We start from the raw sequence: 23,319 nt of genomic DNA on the forward strand, positions 1-23,319 counted from the left end.
ATATGAGATTTGGGAGGGGCAAGCAACAGAATAATATGGTTTGGCTCTGTGTCCCAACCCAAGTCTCATGTCAAATTGTAATCTTCATTTGTCAGGTAAGGAGCCTGGTGGGAGGTGATTGGATCACGGGGGGAGATTTTTCCCTTGCTGTTCTTTTGATAGTGAGTGAGTTCTCATGAGATCTGATGTTTTAAAAGTATGGCTCTTCCCTTCTTGCTCTCTCTCTTGCTGCCTTTTGAAGAAGGTGCCTTGCTTCTGCTTCACTTTCTGCCATGATTGTAAGTTTCCTGAGGTCTCCCTAGCCATGAGTAACTGTGAGTCAATTAAACCTCTTTTCTTTATAAATTGCTAAGTCTCAGGTAGTTCTTTATAGCACTGTGAGAATGGACTAATAATCTAGGGAGTATTAAGGTTCTGAAAGGTTTTTTACAGTAAGGAAAGAAGAATTTCTGGGAAGCCTTTGTCAACTAAAAAAAGAAAACATTTTCAATGGGCAACATCAAGGGAAAACAATAAGAGTAACAATATGTTGGCCAGGCATGGTGGATCACACCTAAAATCCAAGCACTTTGGGAGGCCAAGGTGGGCAGATCATTTGAGGTCAGGAGTTTGAGACCAGCCTGGCCAACATGGTTAAGCCCTGTCTCTACCAAAAATTAAAAAAATAGCTGGGTGTGGTGGCAGGCACCTGTAATCCCAGCTACTTGGGAGTCTGAGGCAGGAGAATCACTTGAACCTGGGAGACAGAGGCTGCAGTGAGTTGAGATTGTGCCACTGCACTCCAGCCTGGGCAACAGAGTGAGACTCCATCTCAAAAAAAAGGGGGGGGGTAACAATATTATATGAATCACTTATTTGTTCATGTTTAGGATGTCTTATCTGTGCTTTTTAAAGGTAGATAATAACTATCGTAGTACAGCTTTGCTTACTAGGCTTGAAATCCATATTTATCAAGTGACTGTTGTGTAGTGCTGCCTAGAGGCTGTATTAAGAAAGATTCTGAGGACACATAAAGCCTTGGCATCAAGGTGCTGTGATTATTTGTTTATGTCTGCCTGGCTCAGGGAATGAGAGAAACGGCACGTGTGCTGCACTTTGTTGTGCCTGAAGTACCCAAAGTATAAGCAAACGTACTGGTTAGGAATACCATAGTTTAATTTTGCCCATGACACTTGATAAAGAGTATAAAAACCTTTGATTAGCTTTGTGTATTCCATTTTCCTGTCAATACATTGAATAGTTTGTTTAAAAAGGGTTTTAAAGATTTTCTTTTAAATCAGAAATCAAATGCGTTGGTGGTCACCTTGCACTGGTTGGATGAAGAACAGGGAATTGAAATAGCTGTTATCCAATGATTTCCTATAATATTTGGGGATTGCTAAAGAAGGATACTGTGTAGAAACAATTCTAAAACATGTTTCTGAGAGTAGTTAATTGGAGAAAACCCCCTTGCAATTTGTTCTTGGAAGATCTACATTTAAAACTGTATTCTGCACCCTGCCATCCCTGCAAAAAAAAAAATAAAAAGAAAACACATTGTGATTTATAGCAGAGAAAGTTTCAAGAAGTGGCCCTTCAGGACATCTCTGAAGCATTACTATATTTTCTTCTAGTTTATGAGTAGTAAGGACACTGAAAATTGTTGCAGGGGAAACAAAAGGAAATTACGAAGCATTTGTTGTACAATTCCCCAGACACAGGGACAGTGAGAAGATAATGAATCCTTTACAATCAAGGACACATAAGTTAAGAAAGAAAGAACTCAGCCAAAAATATGTATGTCATAGACTGTATTGTAGGCATTTACAACCAAAAAATATGTATACGCTAATAAAGTAAAATAAATCTGGGTATATTATATAATTTCAAACAACAGTTGTAAGTAACTTTGTCTCAATTTTACATTTTCTCAGCATGAAGTTCAATATGGTAGCTTTGACTTGGAATACGAGTCAGGAATCCCACATTTGAATCCTAGATTTTTTTACTGACTGGCTATGTGATTTCTAGCCAGCTGCATGATGTGTCTAGACTTTACCTTTATCTCTTAAACTGTCCTGTTTGGATTAAATAATCTCTAAAATACATTTTTAGTCTAAAAGGCATGATGATGTTATGTAAAGCAGAAAGGACACCCACCTGCACACCAAAACAAGTGGTCAGAGATTGCACTTGGTGGGAAAGAATGAACTTGAAGACAAGCCTAAAACTGATGGAAATATGCTCCTATTGGCTTTTCTGGATTGGCAGTTTAAAGAAGATTGGGAAACTGATTACTCTTTGTCTTGGTGCACCTTGAAAGCACTCAGGCTTGCTCCTGGTTGGCACCATAAAGAAGAAAGCATTGGGTCAGGAAGGGCACAAGGTGCTGGGGAAGCAGACCCACAGTTTCCATTTAAGCACCTGTAGCTCTCAGTTGCTTCTCTGGAGAAGGTACACTTCTTTTTTTTTGAAACAGAGTCACACTCTGTCACCCAGGCTAGAGTGGCATGATCTCAGCTCACTGGAACCTCCACCTTCTGGGTTCAAGCAGTTCTCCTGCCTCAGCCTCCTGAGTAACTGAGATTACAAGCACCTGCCACTATGCCCAGCTCATTTGTATTTTCAGTAGAGATGGGGTTTCACCATGTTGACCAGGCTGGTCTTGCACTCCTGACCTCGTGATTCACCCACCTTGGCCTCTCAAAGTGCTGGGATTGCAGGCGTGGGCCACTGTTCCCAGCCTTGAAGGCACACTTATGTTGTCCTAAAGTAGGAATGAGACACCCCCTCCTCAAAGTGATAGAGTCACTAAAGTATGACTGTCCCTGCCTGTGGAAACACTTCAATCACCTGTGGGACATCTAGCCCTGACCCTCATCTTCAGAATTTATTTCAATCCCTGGGGGGCATGTTGCATCCATCCAAGCTACCGGGGCAGAAAAAGATGAAAAGTCACTTTATAAGAGACTTTATAAGAATTGCTATAAGAATTTTAGCCTGGGTGAGAAATTGAGAATGGAAATCAGTAAGTGATGCAAGAGATTTTACAAATGATGATCAATAGAATTTGCTGATGGATTAGTGGGGCCAAAAGTTAGAAGGGCCAGAATGAGAAATATCCTTTCCTTAATGTTGAAACCAGGGAACTGGATGATTTCAATGTAGAACTAGGTAGAATATGAGCCTGTAAATGACCTCTTTCCAGGGAACTAATCTTGCCAGATACTAGCCCAGCCCACACCCCAGACCTTCACCCCACACTGCCCAGTTGTCCTCTAGCACAGCACTGTATTTCCTTTATCAGAGCCTGTATTTTATTATGCATTTTTAAAAATGTATGTGTGGTCTCTGTTTTGCACTACAGTGTTATCTCTATGAAGACAAGATTTCATCTTTCTTGTTCACACATGTCTGGGGCATAGTAAGTGCTCAATAAAATGTTTATTCAATCAGCTAATTAGTGAATTAGAGTTTCACAAAAAAGAGCAACATAGTCAAATAAAATTGAGAAATGCGGCATACTATATACCCCTCTTGTGGAATATGAACAAATAGTTTTCTTAATAACTTCATTTATTTTATGTGTGTTAAAAAAAAACTGGAATACCTCTTTATTTCAGATATATCAATGTTTACAATAGGAATTTTTTTTTCAAAATAATTTTCTGTTTTGAAGACAATAATAATAGAAGTGGCATGTGGTTATGGCAAAAATCCAAATATATCATGGCTGAACTGAAAGAACAGTGAGATGTGTTAGTTTTCTCTAATAATATACAATAAACTATCAAAAACTCAATGGCTTAAAAGACAACATAAATTTATTATCTAAAACTTTCAGAAATCAAAAGTCCTAAAATCCATTTGTTGGAATAGCTGTGTGACTTCTGGAGGCTCCAGAGGAGAATCTGTTGCTTGCTTTTTCTACCTTCTAGGATATATTGGTCCATTTTCACACTGCTGCTGAAGCCATCCCCAAGACTGGGCAATTTACAAAAGAAAGAAGTTTAATAGACTTACAGTTCTAAACGGCTCGGAAGGCCTCACAATCATTGTGAAAGGTGAAAGGCACATCTCATATGGTGGCAGACAAGAGAAAAATTCTTGTGCAGGGAAACTTCCATTTTTAAAACTATCAGATCTCGTGAGACTTATTCACTATCACGAGAACAGCATGGGAAAGACCCACCCCATGATTCAATCACTTCCTACCAGGTTCCTCCTGGACACGTGGGAATTGTGGGAGTTACAATTCAAGATGAGATTTGGTTAGGGACACAACCAAATCATATCATAGAAACTCTCTGCCTTCCTTGGTTTGTGGGCCCTACCGGTGATGGCATCTTTCAGACTTCTGATTTGTCTTCACATCTCCTCTGACTCCTCCTCTTCTGCCACCCCTTAGAAGGATCCTTATGATTACATTGGACCCACCAGGATAATCTCAGATCACCTCCCCAATTTAACATCCCTAATTTAATCATACCTGCAAAGCCCCATTTGCCATGCAAGATAACATATTCACAGGTTTCAGGGATTATTCTGTGAACATCTTTGGGGGACCACTCTTCTGTTTATCACAAGGGGAATTCTGATTAAAATCACTGGATTGAACTTAAGTAGTAGATTTATTGCAAGAATGTCCTCACATCTTCACCACTCACCATATTGAAGCCTTTGAAATGTCTCTTTGTAGTTCTGTCCACCAAGATTTCCTCACTACTTGAATCTGGATTGCCCTTGCGACCTGTTTTGGTGAATAGACTATGGTGGAAGTGATGCTGTGCCATGCACAATCATAAGGGTTATTTGCTTCTGCTTTTGCCTTTGGAAAGCTCATCCTAAGAACCATCAGAGAACAAGCCTAGGACAGCCTGGAAGATGAGAGAACCATGACTTGGACAAACTCATCACCTCAGCAAACAGCTGGTCAACCAGCTGACATTCTGATATATGAATCAGACCATCCTAGACAAATCAGAGTCCAGCCAACTTGTCAGCTCACCATAATACCTAAGTGAGTCCAGGAGAGGTCGGATAAATTACCTGAATTATGAGATTTCAGAGATTACCAGAATTCAGAGATTACCTGAATTATGCAGCTGATTCAAGGACTCTCAGCAATAGTCAATATTTATTGCTTTAAGACACTCAGTTTTAGAGTCGTTTGATAGTCTGTCACATAAAATAGTATAATGATATCAGTGTTTATCTCCACTTCTCTCAAAAACTCAATCTACTGACGATAAAGGGTTGTATCCATCACTGTTGTTTTGTTTTTATCCCACAAGAATAAAGAAAAAATGGAAGGAATAGAGAAACATTTTGGAAGCTCAAAAACAAAAGGACCACTTAATGATGGATTTAGCAGACACACACACACACCTGCACACACACACACACACACACACACACACACACACAAGCTGGCTTAGCAATAGGAAAACAATGAGAAGAAATGCAATTCTTTGTGCAGAAAGTCCAAGATGATCAGAGATTTACAGCACCAGTGCTCTTGCAAGGATATGTTTGTGTGAGAGAGACATAAAACTAATAATTTTTTAAAGTCCCTTTGAGAAACATAGTTTGAGATCCAATCTCCACTCTCTCCATAGGCCACCCAGAGAAAAGGAGTGAAGTTTTATTATTCTTCACTTCTTTGGTATGAATGAGATAAAAAGAGGGCCTCTGGAGTAGAGAACATCAGGCATAGTTGAGGGTCCTAATGAAGGCTGAGAAAGAGTTAAGTGAAATCTCATATTCTGCATGTTGTGATCTCCAGCTCTCTTTTTCCACTCACCTCTCAGAACTCAGAAAGTCAATCTTACTGAGAAGAAAGAAAGAAAGAAAGAAAGAAAGAAAGAAAGAAAGAAAGAAAGAAAGAAAGAAAGAAAGAGAGAGAGAGAGAGAGAGAGAGAGAAAGAGAGAGAGAAAGAAAGAAAGAAAGAAAGAAAGAAAGAAAGAAAGAAAGAAAGAAAGAAAGAAAGAAAGAAAGAAAAGAGAGAGAAAGCAAGCAAGCAAGCAAGCAAGCAAGAAAGAAAGAAAGAAAGAAAGAAAGAAAGAAAGAAAGAAAGAAAGAAAGAAAGAAAGAAAGAAAGAGAAAGAAAGAAAGAAAGAAAGATTATTTCCACGTAAATGTGATCCAGATACAGAAAAGACCCAGATACTGATATCTGTGCTCCTCCAATGGAATGGCCAGTCCCTCCAATTAACCCTAAAGTGGAGCTCACGACTGATCAGAGCGTGGCACAGAGCTTATTCTGCTTTTTGGTGCACCACATTTAATGTAACCAGTCACCGATGAGTGTTCGATTTCCATGGAAATTCTCTAACACAAAAGACAGAGGTCAAGACAAATACAAAGAAAAAGGTAACCTGAAGGAGGCAGACAATGCAGAAAGGTGTTTTGTTTTAGTCTAGAGAGTTGACAATTAAAAAAAAAAAAACGAAAAGAAAAAAGAAAAATGCAATATTTGTAAGTAAATGTGTTTGTTTTTTCTAGGGCTGACTTCTTAGGAGACACAAGAAATGACATATAAGAACATAAAGAAAAAAAGGGAGTTTTTTAAAAACTTTATCATTAATATTATCTTAGAGGTAAGTAAAGATGGTACATTCATGAGAAGGAAAAACAAGAAACTATCAAAACTCAAAGAGCAAAGAGCAAATGCTAGAGAATTCAAAATATGCTCAAAGAAATTTAAAGTCTCAAAGAATGGTTGAATGACAGAGAATTGGAAATATGCCAGAAAGTAAAACAAATCCTAAAAAAAGATAGAAAAGGGGGAAGAACAAAACAATGAAATAGAGCATAGGAGATTTGGGGAATCAGTCCTGGAGATTCAATATTTATACAGACATTCAGAAAGAAAGAATAGAAGCAAGAGAAAAAGTTATCAAAGAACAAATGCAAGATCATTTACCATGATTAAGGCATCCATCGAGTGGGTGTTCAGCACCATGGATAAAAGAAGACTCACACCAGGTCTCAGCATTGTGAAATTTTGGCACAGAGGCAGAAATGAGACCACACAAATTTCCATAAAAATTTTAAAATGTTATGTGAAGCCAATCAGAAATTAGAATTCCTTCACACTTATCGCAGCAGTATGGAAGTCTAAGAGACGGGAATGCTACCTTCAAAACTACTAGGGATTTTTTTCCTCAACAGTCCCAGTTATTTCTTGCTACATAGCAAACAATTCCAAACCTCTAAATCATATGTTTTTCTCCCAAATCTGCACTTTGGATAAGATTCATAAGAGAACGTTTTCTTGCTCCCTGTAGCATGAACCAGGATGGTGTGACTGGTCAGGAGAATTCCCTTCCAAGTGAGCTTACTCACGTGACTGGTGAGTTGCTGCTGCTATCATTTCTACTTCATGTGGGTGTCTCCACTGAGTGGTTTCTGCTTCCTCACAGTATGAGGAACCCAACCCACTGGACAGGTTCCTAGAGTAACTGTCTCAAGGAAAAAAAAAATAAGAAGAAAACCCTAACACTAGACAACATTTTGTGTCTTACCCTTGGATGTCACATAGCGTCACTACCACCAGAGTCACGTATCTGTTCAGATTCAGATCAGGAAACAGAGACCACCCTCCCATCTCTATGAGAGGAGCATCGAAGTCACATTCTAATAGCATGTGGGATGCGAGCTGTTGTAGTTACTTTTGGAAAACATAATATCCACATCCACCCAGAATTCCATACCCAGATAAACTATTTATTAATTAAGTGCAAAGGTTGAATGAAGATATTTTTCAAACATGTCAGATGTTAGAAAATTTGCCTCCCAGGTACTTATTCTCAGGAATATGTAGGAGAATGTGCCTTACCAAGACATGAGAATAAACCAACAAATATGAGGATTGAAATCCAGGAATGCAGAAGCTTCATAGAGACTTCATAGAGAGATGAAGGACTCCCCAGGATGGTGACGGGTGATCTCAGAGTGGCAGTTGTCTATCACTTGTAAAGACCAACCTGGACAGAAGGCTCTGGGAGTGATATCTCCAAGAATATCCCATTTTTACAATGTAGGGTGTTTGATTGTATTGAGGAAGATTTAATCTATTAGGGAAGAAACTGAGGTTAGAGATGGACACATAGAAAACTAAGGAGACAAAGACATAAGACAGTCAAATTCAAGAAAGAGTTTTCAAGGCAAGAAAAGCAATTCTATCCTACTGACTTAAGTAAGAATAGTGTTTATATGGTCATAAAACATCAACATTAAATACCTATAGAACTAAAATTCTGCTGGATTTGTATTGAGAGAATGGGATGCGTGGTTGAAATGTGGATGTGGATGGGAGTAGGGGAGATTAAAGAAAACTAAGTCATTATTTTCTACAATAGGAAATGAATAGTTGAGATCTAAAATTTAGACATCAGGAAGTTGTCATGTAAGTATGCCTCTTAGAGACATTGATAAATAAATTTATAAAGTGATCTGAAAGTGCTTGCCTCTGGTAAATGGGATGAGTGGGGAAGGATGACCAGGGAATGAATAAAAAGAATGCTATTTTCATAAACCTCATTACACTTTTTTTTTTTTTTTTTTTTTTAATGGAGTCTCACTCTGTTGCCCAGGCTGGGATGCAGTGGTATAATCTCTGCTCACTGCAGCCTGAGCCTCCCGGGTTCAAGTAATTCTTGTGCCTCAGCCACCTGAGTAGTTGGGATTACAGGGGCCTGCCACCATGCCTGGCTAATTTTTGCTTTTTTTGTACAGATGCGGTTTCACCATGTTGGCCAGGCTGGTCTTGAACTCCTGTCCTCAGGCGATCCACCTGCCTTGGCCTCCCAAAATGCTGAGATTACAGGCGTGAGCCACCGCACCCAGGCCCCTCATGAAACTATTTGACTCTCAAGAATAAGGAATAGGGAAACCAACATTTTTCCTTGGAGAGCACATTGTGGTTTTCACTCTCTATAATCACCACCAGATATGTTACCAGGGTCTCTGGGAGGAAAGGGCAGAGGGTCTGGCTGTGTGTATGGCAGTGGAGCTGCTCCTATCTTCCCACAGCTGCCTACCTCACCCAGAAGCTGCAGGAGCACTTCCCAGCTTCCCGTGCACCCAGGGCTGGTAGAGGACAGAGGGCCTGCACCAAAGGTGTCCTCATCTGTTTCTCGCTGCCTCCATGGCCTTAGAGGAGAGAATTTACTTCTTAAAATTGACCTTTGATAAATGGGACAGAAATAACTATCACTTCCAAAAAAACTCATTAAGCTTCCTGGGAAATATGGATGTAAATAAAATATTGATTAAAAGCTAAAAGGATTTTAATTAGGTTACTTAGTTTAATAGTTTAATTTGGCAGAAACAGACAACTTGGACAAGGTTCTTTGTGTAAGCACATTTCAATTCACTAATTAAAATTTCAGATGGCAATCTGAGATTAGCAAAGGGATCTTCAAAGGCAAGCAAGATGCCCATTTATTTTATTTTATTAAAAAAAAACCTCAAAGCAATTGTAAGATGTTACTTTGAGTCCTCTCTTGGAAATAATGTGAGTGCCTGAATACATTGTAACCCACTTTGGTCCATATACCATCTGTAATTAATTTATAGTGAACAGGAAAGATAATTTGGTGGCAAACATCACATAAATTATACTTTTATTAAAGAATCTCCTGTGTTTTTAACAGAACAGAGAGAATTGGTCTTTTGCAGATACAGTGTTATTAAGTAGGAGAAATTAACTCCTAAACATGTAAAACTCATAGCACAGAGAAATGTTATTTATTCACCCCAATTCAGCTAGTGCATGAACTATTTTGAAAGGAGACACCCAGTGAACCTCTATTTTGAGTTCCTATTAGGTAATTAGATATCAATATACTAAATGGCATACTTCAAGGTCAGAGCTATGTCTGCACTCTGTTTAACACGGTGCAGCACACAGAGTATATCAGTGGGGATAGTGATTACAAGGACAGACTCTAGAGTCACATGCCAGGGCTCAAATCCTGGTTTGCCACTAAATAGTCACATGACCTAGGGCAATTTAAATAGCATTTCTATGTCTTAGTTCCCACATTTATAACATAGAAGAGGTAATAATTTTACCGACTTTGCAGAATGATGATGAGGATTAAAAGCATACATTTAAAACAGTAAGTGGGCCGGGCGCGGTGGCTCAAGCCTGTAATCCCAGCACTTTGGGAGGCCGAGACGGGCGGATCACGAGGTCAGGAGATCGAGATCATCCTGGCTAACACGGTGAAACCCTGTCTCTACTAAAAAAATACAAAAAACTAGCCGGGCGAGGTGGCGGGCGCCTGTAGTCCCAGCTACTCGGGAGCCTGAGGCAGGAGAATGGCGTAAACCCAAGAGGCGGAGCTTGCAGTGAGCTGAGATCCGGCCACTGCACTCCAGCCTGGGCGGCAGAGCGAGACTCCGTCTCAAAAAAATAAATAAATAAATAAATAAATAAATAAATAAATAAATAAATAAATAAAAATAAAACAGTAAGTGAAGCTGTGGAATGTGATCATATCTAATAAATGTCAGTTCCATACATAAGTAAATTAGAGTGGTAGAATTGCAGAAAATTGAAAATTTGTTATTTTTAATGGGAGACAAAGAAAAAGAATAATAATCACGGACTATATTTTAAGATAGATCTAGATTCAAATCCTCACTCTAATGTTCGTTAGCTGTGTGTGCCTTGAGCAAGTCACTTAACTGCTGTGCTTCAATTTCCTTTTATACAAATGATGATAACCACACCTCACTCAGAATGTTATGGAAGAGTCAATCATGTTAAGGCCCTATACAAAACTTGACCCATAGGACTTATTCAACAAATGTTAAGTTACCATCTTTTCTCTTATACAATAAATAAAAGAATAGGGCCGGGCACGGTGACTCACACTTTTAATCCCAGCACTCTGTGGGGGCCAAGGCAGGTGGATCACGAGGTCAGGAGATAGAGACCATCCTGGCTAACACGGTGAAACCCTGTCTCTACTAAAAATACAAAAAATTAACCCGGTGTGGTGGTGGGTGCCTGTAGTTCCAGCTACTTGAGAGGCTGAAGCAGGAGTATGGCATGAACCCGGGAGGCAGAGCTTGCAGTGAGCTGAGATCACACCACTGCACTTCAGCTTGGGCGACAGAGCGAGAGACGTCATCTCAAAAAAATAAATACATAAAAATAAAAATAAATAAAAAAAGAATAGAGGACATATGTCTGGTGAACTATACTATAAAAATTTATAGATGTGGTGACTCAAGGTGGTTTCTTCCATTACTTTAAATTCTGTAGGAAGGACTTCAGTGATGTATTGATTTTATGAAAGCTACCCAAACACAGGAGGGCCTGCATATGCCCTGATACAATCAAAATCCATCACTCATCCGTTATAGAAGAGGCAGCATTTTGATTCACACACACATTAATTGTACATGTCAAAAATGCTGGTATTTACATAAAAAATCATCAGCACTTTTGTACAAAAGCCATGACAGTGGGATGACATTCATTCCCTCTTTAACAACTTCAGAGAAAGTGCTGAAGGCACTAATCCCACCTCACAGCTGTGTTTGTGACCTCAGCCCAAATATTTCACTGATATCATGTTAAGATACTGGGTTGAAATTCTTTTTCTTTTTTTTTTTTTTTTTTGAGACGGAGTCTCGCTCAGTCGCCCAGGCTGGAGTGCAGTGGCCGGATCTCAGCTCACTGCAAGCTCCGCCTCCCGGGTTTACGCCATTCTCCTGCCTCAGGCTCCCGAGTAGCTGGGACTACAGGCACCCGCCTCGTCGCGCGGCTAGTTTTTTGTATTTTTAAGTAGAAACAGGGTTTCACCGTATTAGCCAGGATGGTCTCGATCTCCTGACCTCGTGATCCGCCCGTCTCGGCCTCCCAAAGTGCTGGGATTACAGGCTTGAGCCACCGCGCCCGGCCCCTGAAATTCTTATGTGATGCTGATTTCCACATAAATTTCCAAATACCTTTCATTGATTCAAATGCAACTGAATGGAGATAAAACCATTGGTTTCAGAAGGAAAGTCAACATATTTCCTATGATTATCACCAGTAAATAAGGCAACCAGACACCCCTTTGTTTATTTTTAATAAAGTCTTTATTAGGCCAAAAATCATGAAGATGAAAAACAGAGAGAAGTGAGAGGGAAACCTGTATATCAAATATTCAAAGAACTGAGATTTTTAATCTGGTTTTACATCCCCCTAATCTATGTAATTTGAATATTACAACCATTTTGGTATAGCCAAAGATTTCTCTTCATCATTCAAAATTGTCGGTTTCTGTTTTGAAGGTCTTGGTTTAGCAGAAAGTTGGAACAAGTCGCCTTCCCAGAGTTTTATTTTTTCTAACACTTAGGTCAAATTTTTCTAATGTTCCCATTTACTCCTTTAAAACTCAGCTTCTGTTGGAATCTGCCAAAGCCTTCTTCTTTCTTCCTACCACTTTCTGAACCCATAATCTGTGCCACTCAATTAACATGTATTTTCAACCTATGACATGTGCCCAATTTATCTTAATAACAACAGGGACAAGTAAAAGAAATATTAAGACCATGACCTTGTGAAATGTATATTATAGCTTGAGAGGCAAAAACCAATGTATACAAACAGAGAAAGTGTAAGACAACATGTAATGAAAAGCATAATTGTGTAGCTCAGGGCATATATGAACAGGATGACCCAATAAAATATGCTTATAAAGCCAGGTGGGGTTTCAAACTCCCTTTACTGGAATGGGATTACAGGTCATTTCATTCTGCCTCCCACATGTACCATGTACCACTCTATAGTAATGAAACGGAAATCACTCACCATACACACAAATCTTTTCACTATTGAATAAATAAATACATACATATTTAAAGTCCAACTTTTTTGTAAATTAAAAAAATCTAATTAATATTTTTTCCCCTGATTTGGTAAAGTATTATAGATCCTGTGGGGCGAACCAATTGGTGGCTAGGTTTAATGACACAAGGCAATCACTGACTGCAAAGGTTTTTTTTCTCCAACAAAAGCCATATTCTATTAGTATTCAGTAAATCCTTGAAACAGACATAAGCTCAAGCCACCAGGCAGCTCTTTGTCTGTCATTATCGGCTGTTCTTTGATGAAACTGCTATCTTGGAAAATGCATCTGCCTTCCTTGGGAGATTGTTAAGCACTGAAGAATGAATGAACCTGCAATTTCTAGGCTGTGTAGTTTTGCTCTGAATAGCAACCAATGGAAGAAGGTAAGTGTGGCATCTCTGATCAGCCTGATCCTGAAATAAGAAGGTTGTACAACCAATTTCAAAGCCAGTTTTTGTTCATTGGGTAAAAATTCACTACATCCCATATATCTCCTAAGGGACTCTATCTATTTTTCATTTTTTTCCTTAAAAGTAAAAGAAAACCTACTCAACTAATAAAAACAAACCTTTAATTCCAGCAAGGCAAGATGATAATGCAATTTTAACTCAAGCTTCATTTGAAATTAACTGATTAGAATATCCTAGATGATGAAATGCTAGGTTAGTCATCCTTGGAAACTGAAGTTATCCTTTGGTGCTTGAATAGATATCTTTGAACATTATTCTTCCCATCTCCTCTAAATTTCACTTTCAAGTCCTTTCCTCTAGTCTCCAGTGTCATTGTGCGGAACTATAGTGATAGTGCCCATTGTTCCCCCAAAGTCATAGTTGTACAGATTCGTGTTTCCACTGTGAACTTCTGACATGAGATTATCAAAGATACATAAAACAGAGCAAACTGTCCTTTCTTATCTCCCCAATCGCCTCTTTATTTCATTGTCATTACTCTACGTAGTCATAGGGCTGACATATAAAAATGGTCTAGACTGTAGCTTCAATTTCTGCATGGAAACATGGCTTGTGTTCCTAGCATGACATCCATTAAAATGGTAATGTTAGATCGATGGACCTGTGCTGAGTCAAATACTCTGCCAAGAATGTGTGAATGCAGGTAGCCTTTATACCAGGGGCCACAAACCGAAATAATTGTCACGTTTACTGAACACTTGCCATGTGTCAGGAACTATTCCAGGGACTTTGTATGTAGTGAGTTCAATTAATCTTTATACACCCCTATGAGGTAGGTATTATTGTTATCTTCATATCCCATATGAAAAAAATAAAGAGAAGGTAAGTACCTTGCCAAGGGTTACACCACTAGTAAATGACGGCAGAAGGATTAGCAGCCAAGTCTTGTGGCTATAGTCAGCTTCCTGAACTACCGCTTACCTCCAAAACTCAAGTACTATAGGGTTAAAGCAGGTTATAGAAATGAGCAAAGCAGACAGTCCCAGCTTCTGGTTGCTAGGTAGGACTATGGGCTTGATATTGACATATCTATTCATATTGCAGAAGAAACCTGAAACCTGGATTGCTTATGTTAAGTCCATTTGCTTTCTAAATGTTGAGAACCAGAACAAGACAAGAATACCTACTCTCACTACTCCTCTTCCACATAGCACAGGAAGTCCTAGCCAGAGCAATCAGGTAAGAGAAAGAAATAAAAGGCATCCAAATAGGGAAAAATGCCAAATTATGTCTCTTTGTTAACGATACGGTTCTATACTTAGAAAACCCTAAAGACGTCACCCACAAGCTCTTAGAACTGACAAATGACTTCGGTAAAGTTTTAGGATACAAAATCAATATACAAAAATCAGTAGCATTTCTATACACCAGTAATGTTCTACCCGAGAGCCAAATTAAGAACACAATTCCATTTATAATAGCCATGAAGAAAATTAAATACCTAGGAAGACAGCTAACCAAGGAGGTGAAAGATCTCTAAAAGAACTACAAAATACTGATGAAAAAAATCAGAGAGGATACAAATAAATGGAAAAACATTTAATGCTCATGAATTGGAAGAATCAATAGTATTAATATGGCCATACTGCCCAAAGCCATTTACAGATTCAATGCTATTTCTATAAAACTACCAAAGTCACTTTTCATATAAGTACAAAGAACTATAAAATTAATATGGAACCAAAAAAAAGGAGCACAAGTAGCCAAAACAATCCTAAACAAAAATAATGAAGCCAGAAGGATTGCATTACCTGACTTCAAACTATACTATAAGGCTACAGTAACCAAAACAGCATGGTAATGGCACAAAAACAGACACATAGACCAATAGACCAGATTACAGAACCCAGAAATGAAGCCACACACTTACAACCAGCTGATCCTCACAAGTTCAACAAAAATAAGCAATGGAGAAAAGACCCTATATTAAATAAATTGTGCTGGGATAATTGTTTATCCATATGCAAAAGAATGACACCAAACCCCTACCTATTACCAGATATAAAAATTAACTCAATATAAAGACTTACATCTAAGGCCTCAAACTGTAAAAATCCTAGAAGAAAACCTAGGAAATACTTTTCCCCATATTAACCTCGGAAATTAATTTATGGAGATATCCTCAAAAGAAATTGGAACAAAAACAAAAATTTGCAATTGGGACCTACTTAAACTAATGCACTTCTGCACGGCAAGAGAAACTATCAAAAGAGTAAACAGACAACCTACAGAATGGGAGAAATATTCACAAACTATATATCTGACAAAGATTCAAAATCTATGAGGGACTTAAACAAATCAATAAGCAAAATGCAAATAAGCTCATTAAAAAATAGGCAAAAGACATGAACAGACACTTCTCAACAGAAAATATGTAAGTGACCCATAAACATATGAAAAAACGCTCATCATCGCGAATCATCAGAGAAATGCAAATCAAAACCGCAACGAGATACCTTCTTACGCCAGTCATAGTAACTTTTGTTAGAAAGTCAAAAAACAACAAATATTGGCGAGGCCGTGGAGAAAAGGAGACACTTACAAACTGTTGGTGGGAATGTAAATTAGTCCAGCCACTGTGGAGAGCAATTTGAAGATTTCTCAAAAATGAAGAGTTGAAATACCATACAACTCAGTAATTCCATTACTGGGTATGTACCCAAAGGGAAATAAGCCATTTTACTGAAAGGACACATGCAACCCTATGTTCATTGCAGCAATAGTCACAATAGCAAAACTTGGAATCAACCCAAGTACTCATCTATGGTGGATTGGATAAAGAAAATGTGGTACATATACACCATGGAATACTATGCAGCTATCAAAAAAATGAAATCAAGTTCTTTATAGCAACATGGATGCAGCTGGAGGCCATTATCCTACATGAACTAATGTGGAAACAAAAATCCAAATACCATTTGTTCTCACTCATAAGCGGGAGCTAAACATAAAGACAGGAATAATAAACAATGGGGACAACTAGAGCAGGAAGAGGAAGAGGAAAGAAAGGGCTGAAAAACTTCCTGTTGGGTACCCTGCTCACTACCTGGCTGACGGATTCAGTCATAGTCTAAACCTTAGCATCACACAATATACCTTTGCAAGAAATCTGCACATGTATCCTCTTTATTCTAAAATAAAAGTTGAATAAGAAAAAAAATTGTTAAATATTTAGTGTTATTTTATAAATGTTTTTAAACACCATTCTTGAAAACAAACCACACTTCTAAGGACCACAAGTTCACAACCTCTACTTTAAACACACAGCGTGGCACATTAGACTACAGCACAAACTGCACGAGAAGTTGTTTAAACTTTTAAGAAGAAATTTGCAGAATTGTCAAGCTGAGGCCCACATAGCTCATCTTGGCCAACATTCTATCCCAAGTGAGAACTGTAGTGCATCAGCTCATTTCATCACCTGGCCAAAAAAATTGTTAGAAAAATCTTCCTTCTATTCCATCAAAATAGTCCTTTTGGTGTTTGATTTAAGTGATCTTAGCTCTGATTCTCTGGAGATACACCACTAAGACAAATCTTTTTTTCTACAGAATACTCTTTCAGATTTCTTTCAACTTCTTCATCTTCTATTTTATATTCTACAATCATAGATTCTTCAATAATTCCAGTGACATGGCTTTAAAAACTCTTACCAGCCTTTAAATAAAGGCAAACAATAACTTTTATCAAGCATCTAATATGTGCTATTCTGATGGTGTCCAAAGTCTTTTATTGATTTACAGCTGTCTACCATAAATGTATTTTGAATATATATTGTTATATGTTTAACTTTATATGTTACTTCATAAATTGTATATGCCTAGATAATATACATTTGCTATCTCAAGGCATAATACATATTTAATTTAGTTCAAGGTTTCTCAACCTCGACACTATTGATTGGGGGCCAGATAATTCTTTGTTGGTGGTGGGAGCTATACAGTGTACATTATAGGAGGTTTAACTACATCCCTGGTCTCTCCCCATTACAGGCCAGTAGCACCTCTCAGTTTTAATAACTAAAAATGTCCAGGCATTGCTAATATTCCAAATGTCTCCTCAGGGGCAAAGTCAACCCTGATTTAGAACCATTGATTTAGAGCAAGGTTTATCATTCAAAGTTATAGATCTGAACCCATAGTTCAGATGTTCTTCTTGACAATTTCAAATTTGTTAGCCAGCTTCTTTAGACTTATTTAGATTGCTATTGCTTTTAGCTCTCCATGTGGCTAATGAGGAGTTTGTGCTGGGAACAGAAGTACAAGTTCTCCCATCTTGTTTGGTTTCCTTGTTCTACCATTAGTTTTACTTTTGATGTGGTGCCTCATTGAGAGAACCTTCTCAGGTTACTTCTCAAACCCACTTAACTGGGCCTGTTTAAGTTGAAGTATGTCGTGATCCCCAGAGCACACAGGAGTGTGAGCACCAGGATGAAACCTTTGCTCCAACCCCATATATAGTATGGGGTATGTGACACGTGATCATCTCCCAGAGAGCATGCCAGTGACAATCTGTAGAACAAAGACCACTTAAGTTCAATGAATTTCTTACTCTCTATAAAATGTAAATATTAATAGCAGTTCTAATAATTTTACCTTCCCACAAAAAACTATGTTGCTCCTCTCTGGATTACTTATATCTCACTTTAGAGATCATGGTACCCAGCAATGGAAACTCCAGGAACATTACCTTATTTATTTCAGATTTAAAATTTCCACTAAAATATAAAACCCAAACAAGAGCAGGAAGGCCTTCTCATCAGTGCTGTGTCAGGAGGACCTTCACCCACCGAGGATGCTCTCTAACCTCCTCCTAGTGAGGTGTCTGGGCAGGTAGGTGGCAGGTTGAGTCCCGCTGTGCTGCCAGATTTTATAGTATTAGAATCCTTTTCCATTTTGTTAAGATCTTTTCAAAATTCTGGTCTCCTCTGGATTTCTGTTCCTTTTGCCTGCCTAGGGTCTATTTCCCTTCCTTCTTGTTACGGCTTCCTCCTCCCTTCTCTGTGCATGTGCTGGACTCCAGAGGGAATGTATAACTCAGGCTAGGCTAATTAGTTGTTCTTGCTCCTTGGAATATGAGTCTTGCAGGACCCAAAGATGAAAACTACCATGGTTTATACCTCCCTGAGCTGCCTGCTGAATAGACTATCCGTTCATTCCTGCTTCTTAGATCGCCAAAGTTTCCCTAATCCTCCCTTTCCAGGGCCTGTTATCCTGCACCTCCTCTGATTTTATAAGCCACAATAAAGCTAAAGTGGATGTCTTTTGCTTAAAGGAAATCTAGTGAATTGAAGCTTTAAATATACTAGCACTCTTCAAGTTTTATCCTAACTCAAAACATGATAATTGTTCTTCTAAATCTTTATCCAAGAGGCACTGCTGAATCAGGATTCAGTATTCCTATATTAGATTCTCTCAATTTTTATGTACTGACTATCAATAAACAAACTTTTAAAACAATTATAATAGCTCACATTCCTGAGTGTTTATTACATGTTAGGTGCTGTTATATGTCAGGTGCTGTTATGTGTTAGGCACAATTAGGCTTGCATTTACAGAGTGTTTATTATGTTAGGAAGCATTTATTTTTTGAAAAATAAACTTTATCTTGAGAAAAGTTTAGATTTGTAGAAAAATTGCAAAGATAGTACAGAAAGTTCTTATACCCTTCACCCACTTCCCTCCAATGTTGGCATCCTACATAACTATGCACATTTGTCAAAACTAAGAAAATAACAGTGATGTATTGCTATTAACTACAACTACAGGTTTTATTTGGAATTTACCAGTTTTCATCACTGTTTTCTTTCTGTTCCAAGATCCAATCCAGGTTCCATATGTGTTTAGAAGTGCTTTACTTTTATCAACTTATTTCCTTCTCACAGCAACCTATGATACAGGCAACATTGTTGTTTGTTGTTGTTGTTGTTGTTTTGGATTTTTTTCTGTTTTACATATGAGGAAACTGACACAGAGAACATAAGCCATTGGTGAAAGTCACACAGCAAGTGGCAAAATCAGGATCTGAACTCAGAACCCTGGCTCCACAGCTTTTTTTTTTTTTTTTTTTTTTTTGAGATGGAGTTTCACTCTTGGCCCCCAGGCTGGAGTGCAATGGTGTGATCTTGGTTCACTGCAATCTCCACCTCCCAGGTTCAAGCGATTCTCCTGCCTCAGCCTCCCAAGTAGCTGGAATTACAGGCGCCTGCCACTATGCCTGGGCTAATTTTTGTAATTTTAGTAGAGGTGGGGTTTCACCACGTTGGCCAGGCTGGTCTCAAACTCCTGACCTCAGGTGATCCACCCGCCTTGGCCTCCCAAATTGATGGGATTACAGGTATGAGCCACTGCACCCAACCGAGCCTTTTTTTTTAACCTTCATGCTGTGTTCTCTCACAAACATGCAAAAGTACCTGACATTCTAATATACCACCCCATTTTACTTTGAGATGGCTTGAGTGCGTGTGCATAGTTCCTAGTGAACTTCTCCCAGGCCTAGAGATGACTACAGCCCTTCAATATGCACATAAACCATCTCTGGAATCATTCTTATCATTCTTCCTCCAATTCTGCTGAGATTAGTGTCAAAACTCAGCATGCTTTGGTATACAGAGTTGACCTGTATTGAAAATCATGTTATTTATTTGTCTCCTTTTTTTTTTTTTTTTTTAGAACAAGCTTTCCAAACTTTACTGTGTGTGTGTATATCACAAGACATACAGTTAAAATGCAGTTTCAGAAGGCTTGAGGTAAAGCCTGTGACTGTATTTTCATCAAGTTTCCAGGTAACGTTGGCACTGCCAGGCTGTGGAGCACACTTCAAGTAGGGAGGCTTCTTATCAGCCACTGTCCCTCAGATTGGCTATGCTTCTCTTCTTCTGCATTATTCTGGGGAACAGTTTGCCTGGACGCAGAGAAGGGAACCATTTCAGTCTGTTGGGTCAGTGCCTTGTTAACCCATTTCAGGCACCAGTGTTATTTAAATACAATCTGTTATCTTTTTAATATCTAGATTTCCTTTTTCCTTATAGGCGTTATTAAAGCAGAGTATTTGTTTACTGGTTTTGTTATTTTATTCTCTTTCATTTGTAAATAATCCTGCCTCAGCAAGAAGTCTATGTCCTCCCTATTCTTTATAACCTAAATTCACCCAAAGATGTTTTAAGTGTTACATGCATTTTCTGCAAGCCTTAATTTACTCTGAATCATTAACTTTCTTGTCATTATACCTGCTGAGTTTATCACTCATTTTTATTTGGCTTAGGCCATCATTCTTCCCTCTGTCTTCCATGTATGGTATTTTAAAATATGAATGGATCAGAGGTTTCTTGTGCAGCCACACCAATTTCTTTTTTCTCTTCTTTTGTTTTATTTTGTTTTATTTTATTTTATTTTATTTTTTTGAGACGGAGTCTCACTCCTTCGCTGGGCTGGCATGCAGTGGTGCAGTCTCGGCTCACTGCAACCTCTGCCTCTCTGGTTCAAGCAATTCTCCTGCCTCAGCCTCCCGAATAGCTGGGACTACAGGTGCCTGCCACCATGCCTGGCTAATTTTTGTATTTTTAGTAGAGACGGGGTTTCACCATGTTGGCCAGGATGGTCTTGATCTCCTGACCTCGTGATTCACCTGCCTCAGCCTCCCAAAATGTTGGGATTATAGGCGTGAGCCACCGCACTCAGCCACTGAATTCTTTTTATATCACCTTCCACTCCAGGCTCCTCCAGTTGTTTTCCTTATTGAAAACATTTATGAGAATGTCATGTCCTTTTCTGTTTCCTTGCTTCTGGCTTACTTATTTTAAGAATGTCCATCTTCCATTGCTTTATAATTTCTAGCCAGCTGAGACATTTATTTTATACATTTTCTTGGAACCTTTTGAAATTTGCTTTTACAAAGCCTGGGTCTGAGTCTGATATACTCATTACATTTGTGTTCTATAATTAGCAAGTGTAACATGAGATCACTTCTTTCTTCTAAGTTTCCTGTTATTCAGAGCCCATTGACATGTCCTTCCTTGTAGGTTAGAATTAAATCCAGACTAGTCATTTCCACCACTGCTTCCTTTACTTACTGAAAGATGAAAGTGCCAGCTCTTCCTTCAGGCTAAGCATTTGCATACTTTAGATTTTTTTTTAATGGAAGAAATGAAAAATCTCAGGCCATGCTCTGCAGAGCTGACCTGTGCATGGATGGGGACAGGCAAACACTCTGGAAAAGTACTCTTTCTCTGAGGGTTGGATCCAAGGGAACAATGTCAATGACCTGAGAAGGTAGGACTCTCAGCAAATACAGCAGCTCCTCTGGGGCAGTCATGTTGCTGTCCATCACAGTGGCAGAAATGGCTGCTCTGTTTTCTGTCCCCATTACACTGCTCAATTAACAATTGCTCAAATCAAACTCCAACTATAATTTTAGGGTCCAAGAGTATGTTGTCCATAAATAAACAACCAAGCTCTGGGGGTGGAGCTTTCTGGAAAGTTGTGGGCTTCAAGCTAGTATGACAATGTGAAGAGAAGTGACAGGATGCATGGTTCTGGGGAGCAGCTAATATCAACTGGCTTCCCTGCTGTACATACAAACTGCCGATAGCTCTAGTGCAGGGGACTGTGGGTGAGCAGATGCCTTGATTATTGTAGCACCCACTGAGCTTGTTGTCTATCTGGAGAAGTGGCTGGAGGAAAAAGCAACGGGAGGAGAGAATTATCAGTCATAGGGAGATTTACGTATTGGTTGCATTCTCTGATTTTCTCACAACAACTCAAATGTCAGTGATCTGTTGACATGTTGGTGACACTGCAGTGAGGAGTGAGAATATGCCTGTCTTTCTGGGGACATGTAGACATGATGAAAGAGGTGTCAAAGGGAAGGAGATGGGAAAGAGTAGCAGCCCACAAATGCACGCTCTGTGTGCCATGGGTAGATAGCGGCAGGTCTGAGCAATCAGAGTCCTGCATCCTCCAGGGTAACCTATCTCATGTCTTCCACAGATACAGGAGCAGCTGAGCCTCCTTCTCTGCCCTTTTCCATCACTGTTCCCATCCAACACTTTGGACATAAGTATTTAAATAACTTAATTTCTTCTCGATGCACTCAGCAACTTATCCTAAAACACTTTCAGACTTTAGTTCATTGCTCCTGTTAATTTACACACATATTAAAATCACAGTCTAAAAAGATCTAGCTTTGAACATATAGATCTAATCTCAGATTTTGAGATTATCAAAATACAGAGTTATCTTATGCTGCATTACAAATTACTCCACAACATTGTGGTGTAAAGCAACAACCTTTCGTTTGCTCACCATTCTGGGTGCTAGGAGCTTAAGCAGGGCTCAGAGAAGCATTTCTCTGCTCCCTATGGTGTCACCTGGGGTCATTCACTCATCTGTGTTCATGAGTGGCTAACCTAGGGTGGCCAGTCCAAAAAGGTTTGACATGCATATCCGGCTCTTCATGTTCTTGAATGTGGCCTCTTTCTTCTTGCATGGCTAAGAGATAATAAGACTCTCAGCCAATCCAGTAGCTCCTCTGGGGCAGTCATGCTGCCATCCTTCACAGTGGCAGAGAAGGCTACTCTGTTATGAAAGTCTCAGAGTAGTCAGATTTTGCTCCAGCTGTCCATTGCTTGTAACAGGACAATGATTTATGATAATTTATCATACTATTGAGGTCTCCTATATGGTTGCTGCCAGATATCAACTGGGGTATAGTTATCCTAAGGCTTAACTGATCTGGATGCCCAAAAGCTTGGGCCCAGGACTGGCCATTGATGTTGATTGTTTCTGGGAGCACAGCTGTAAGCATCACCGGGAGCACCTACACCTGGCCTCTCTATGTGACTTTGACTTCACACATCATGGCAGCTAGGTGCTAAGAGGGAGCATCCCAAGAGTGTGTGTCTCAAAAAGCTCAGACAGGAGATTTCTAGGCTTCCTATGACCTGGATTCAAAGTGACACAGCATCACCCTGGCCGCTATCTATTAATCAAGAGCAAGTGACAGGCCCAGTCCAG

Source organism: Rhinopithecus roxellana, chromosome 14, assembly GCF_007565055.1.
Source record: "Rhinopithecus roxellana isolate Shanxi Qingling chromosome 14, ASM756505v1, whole genome shotgun sequence".
NCBI classification, from domain to species: domain Eukaryota; kingdom Metazoa; phylum Chordata; class Mammalia; order Primates; family Cercopithecidae; genus Rhinopithecus; species Rhinopithecus roxellana.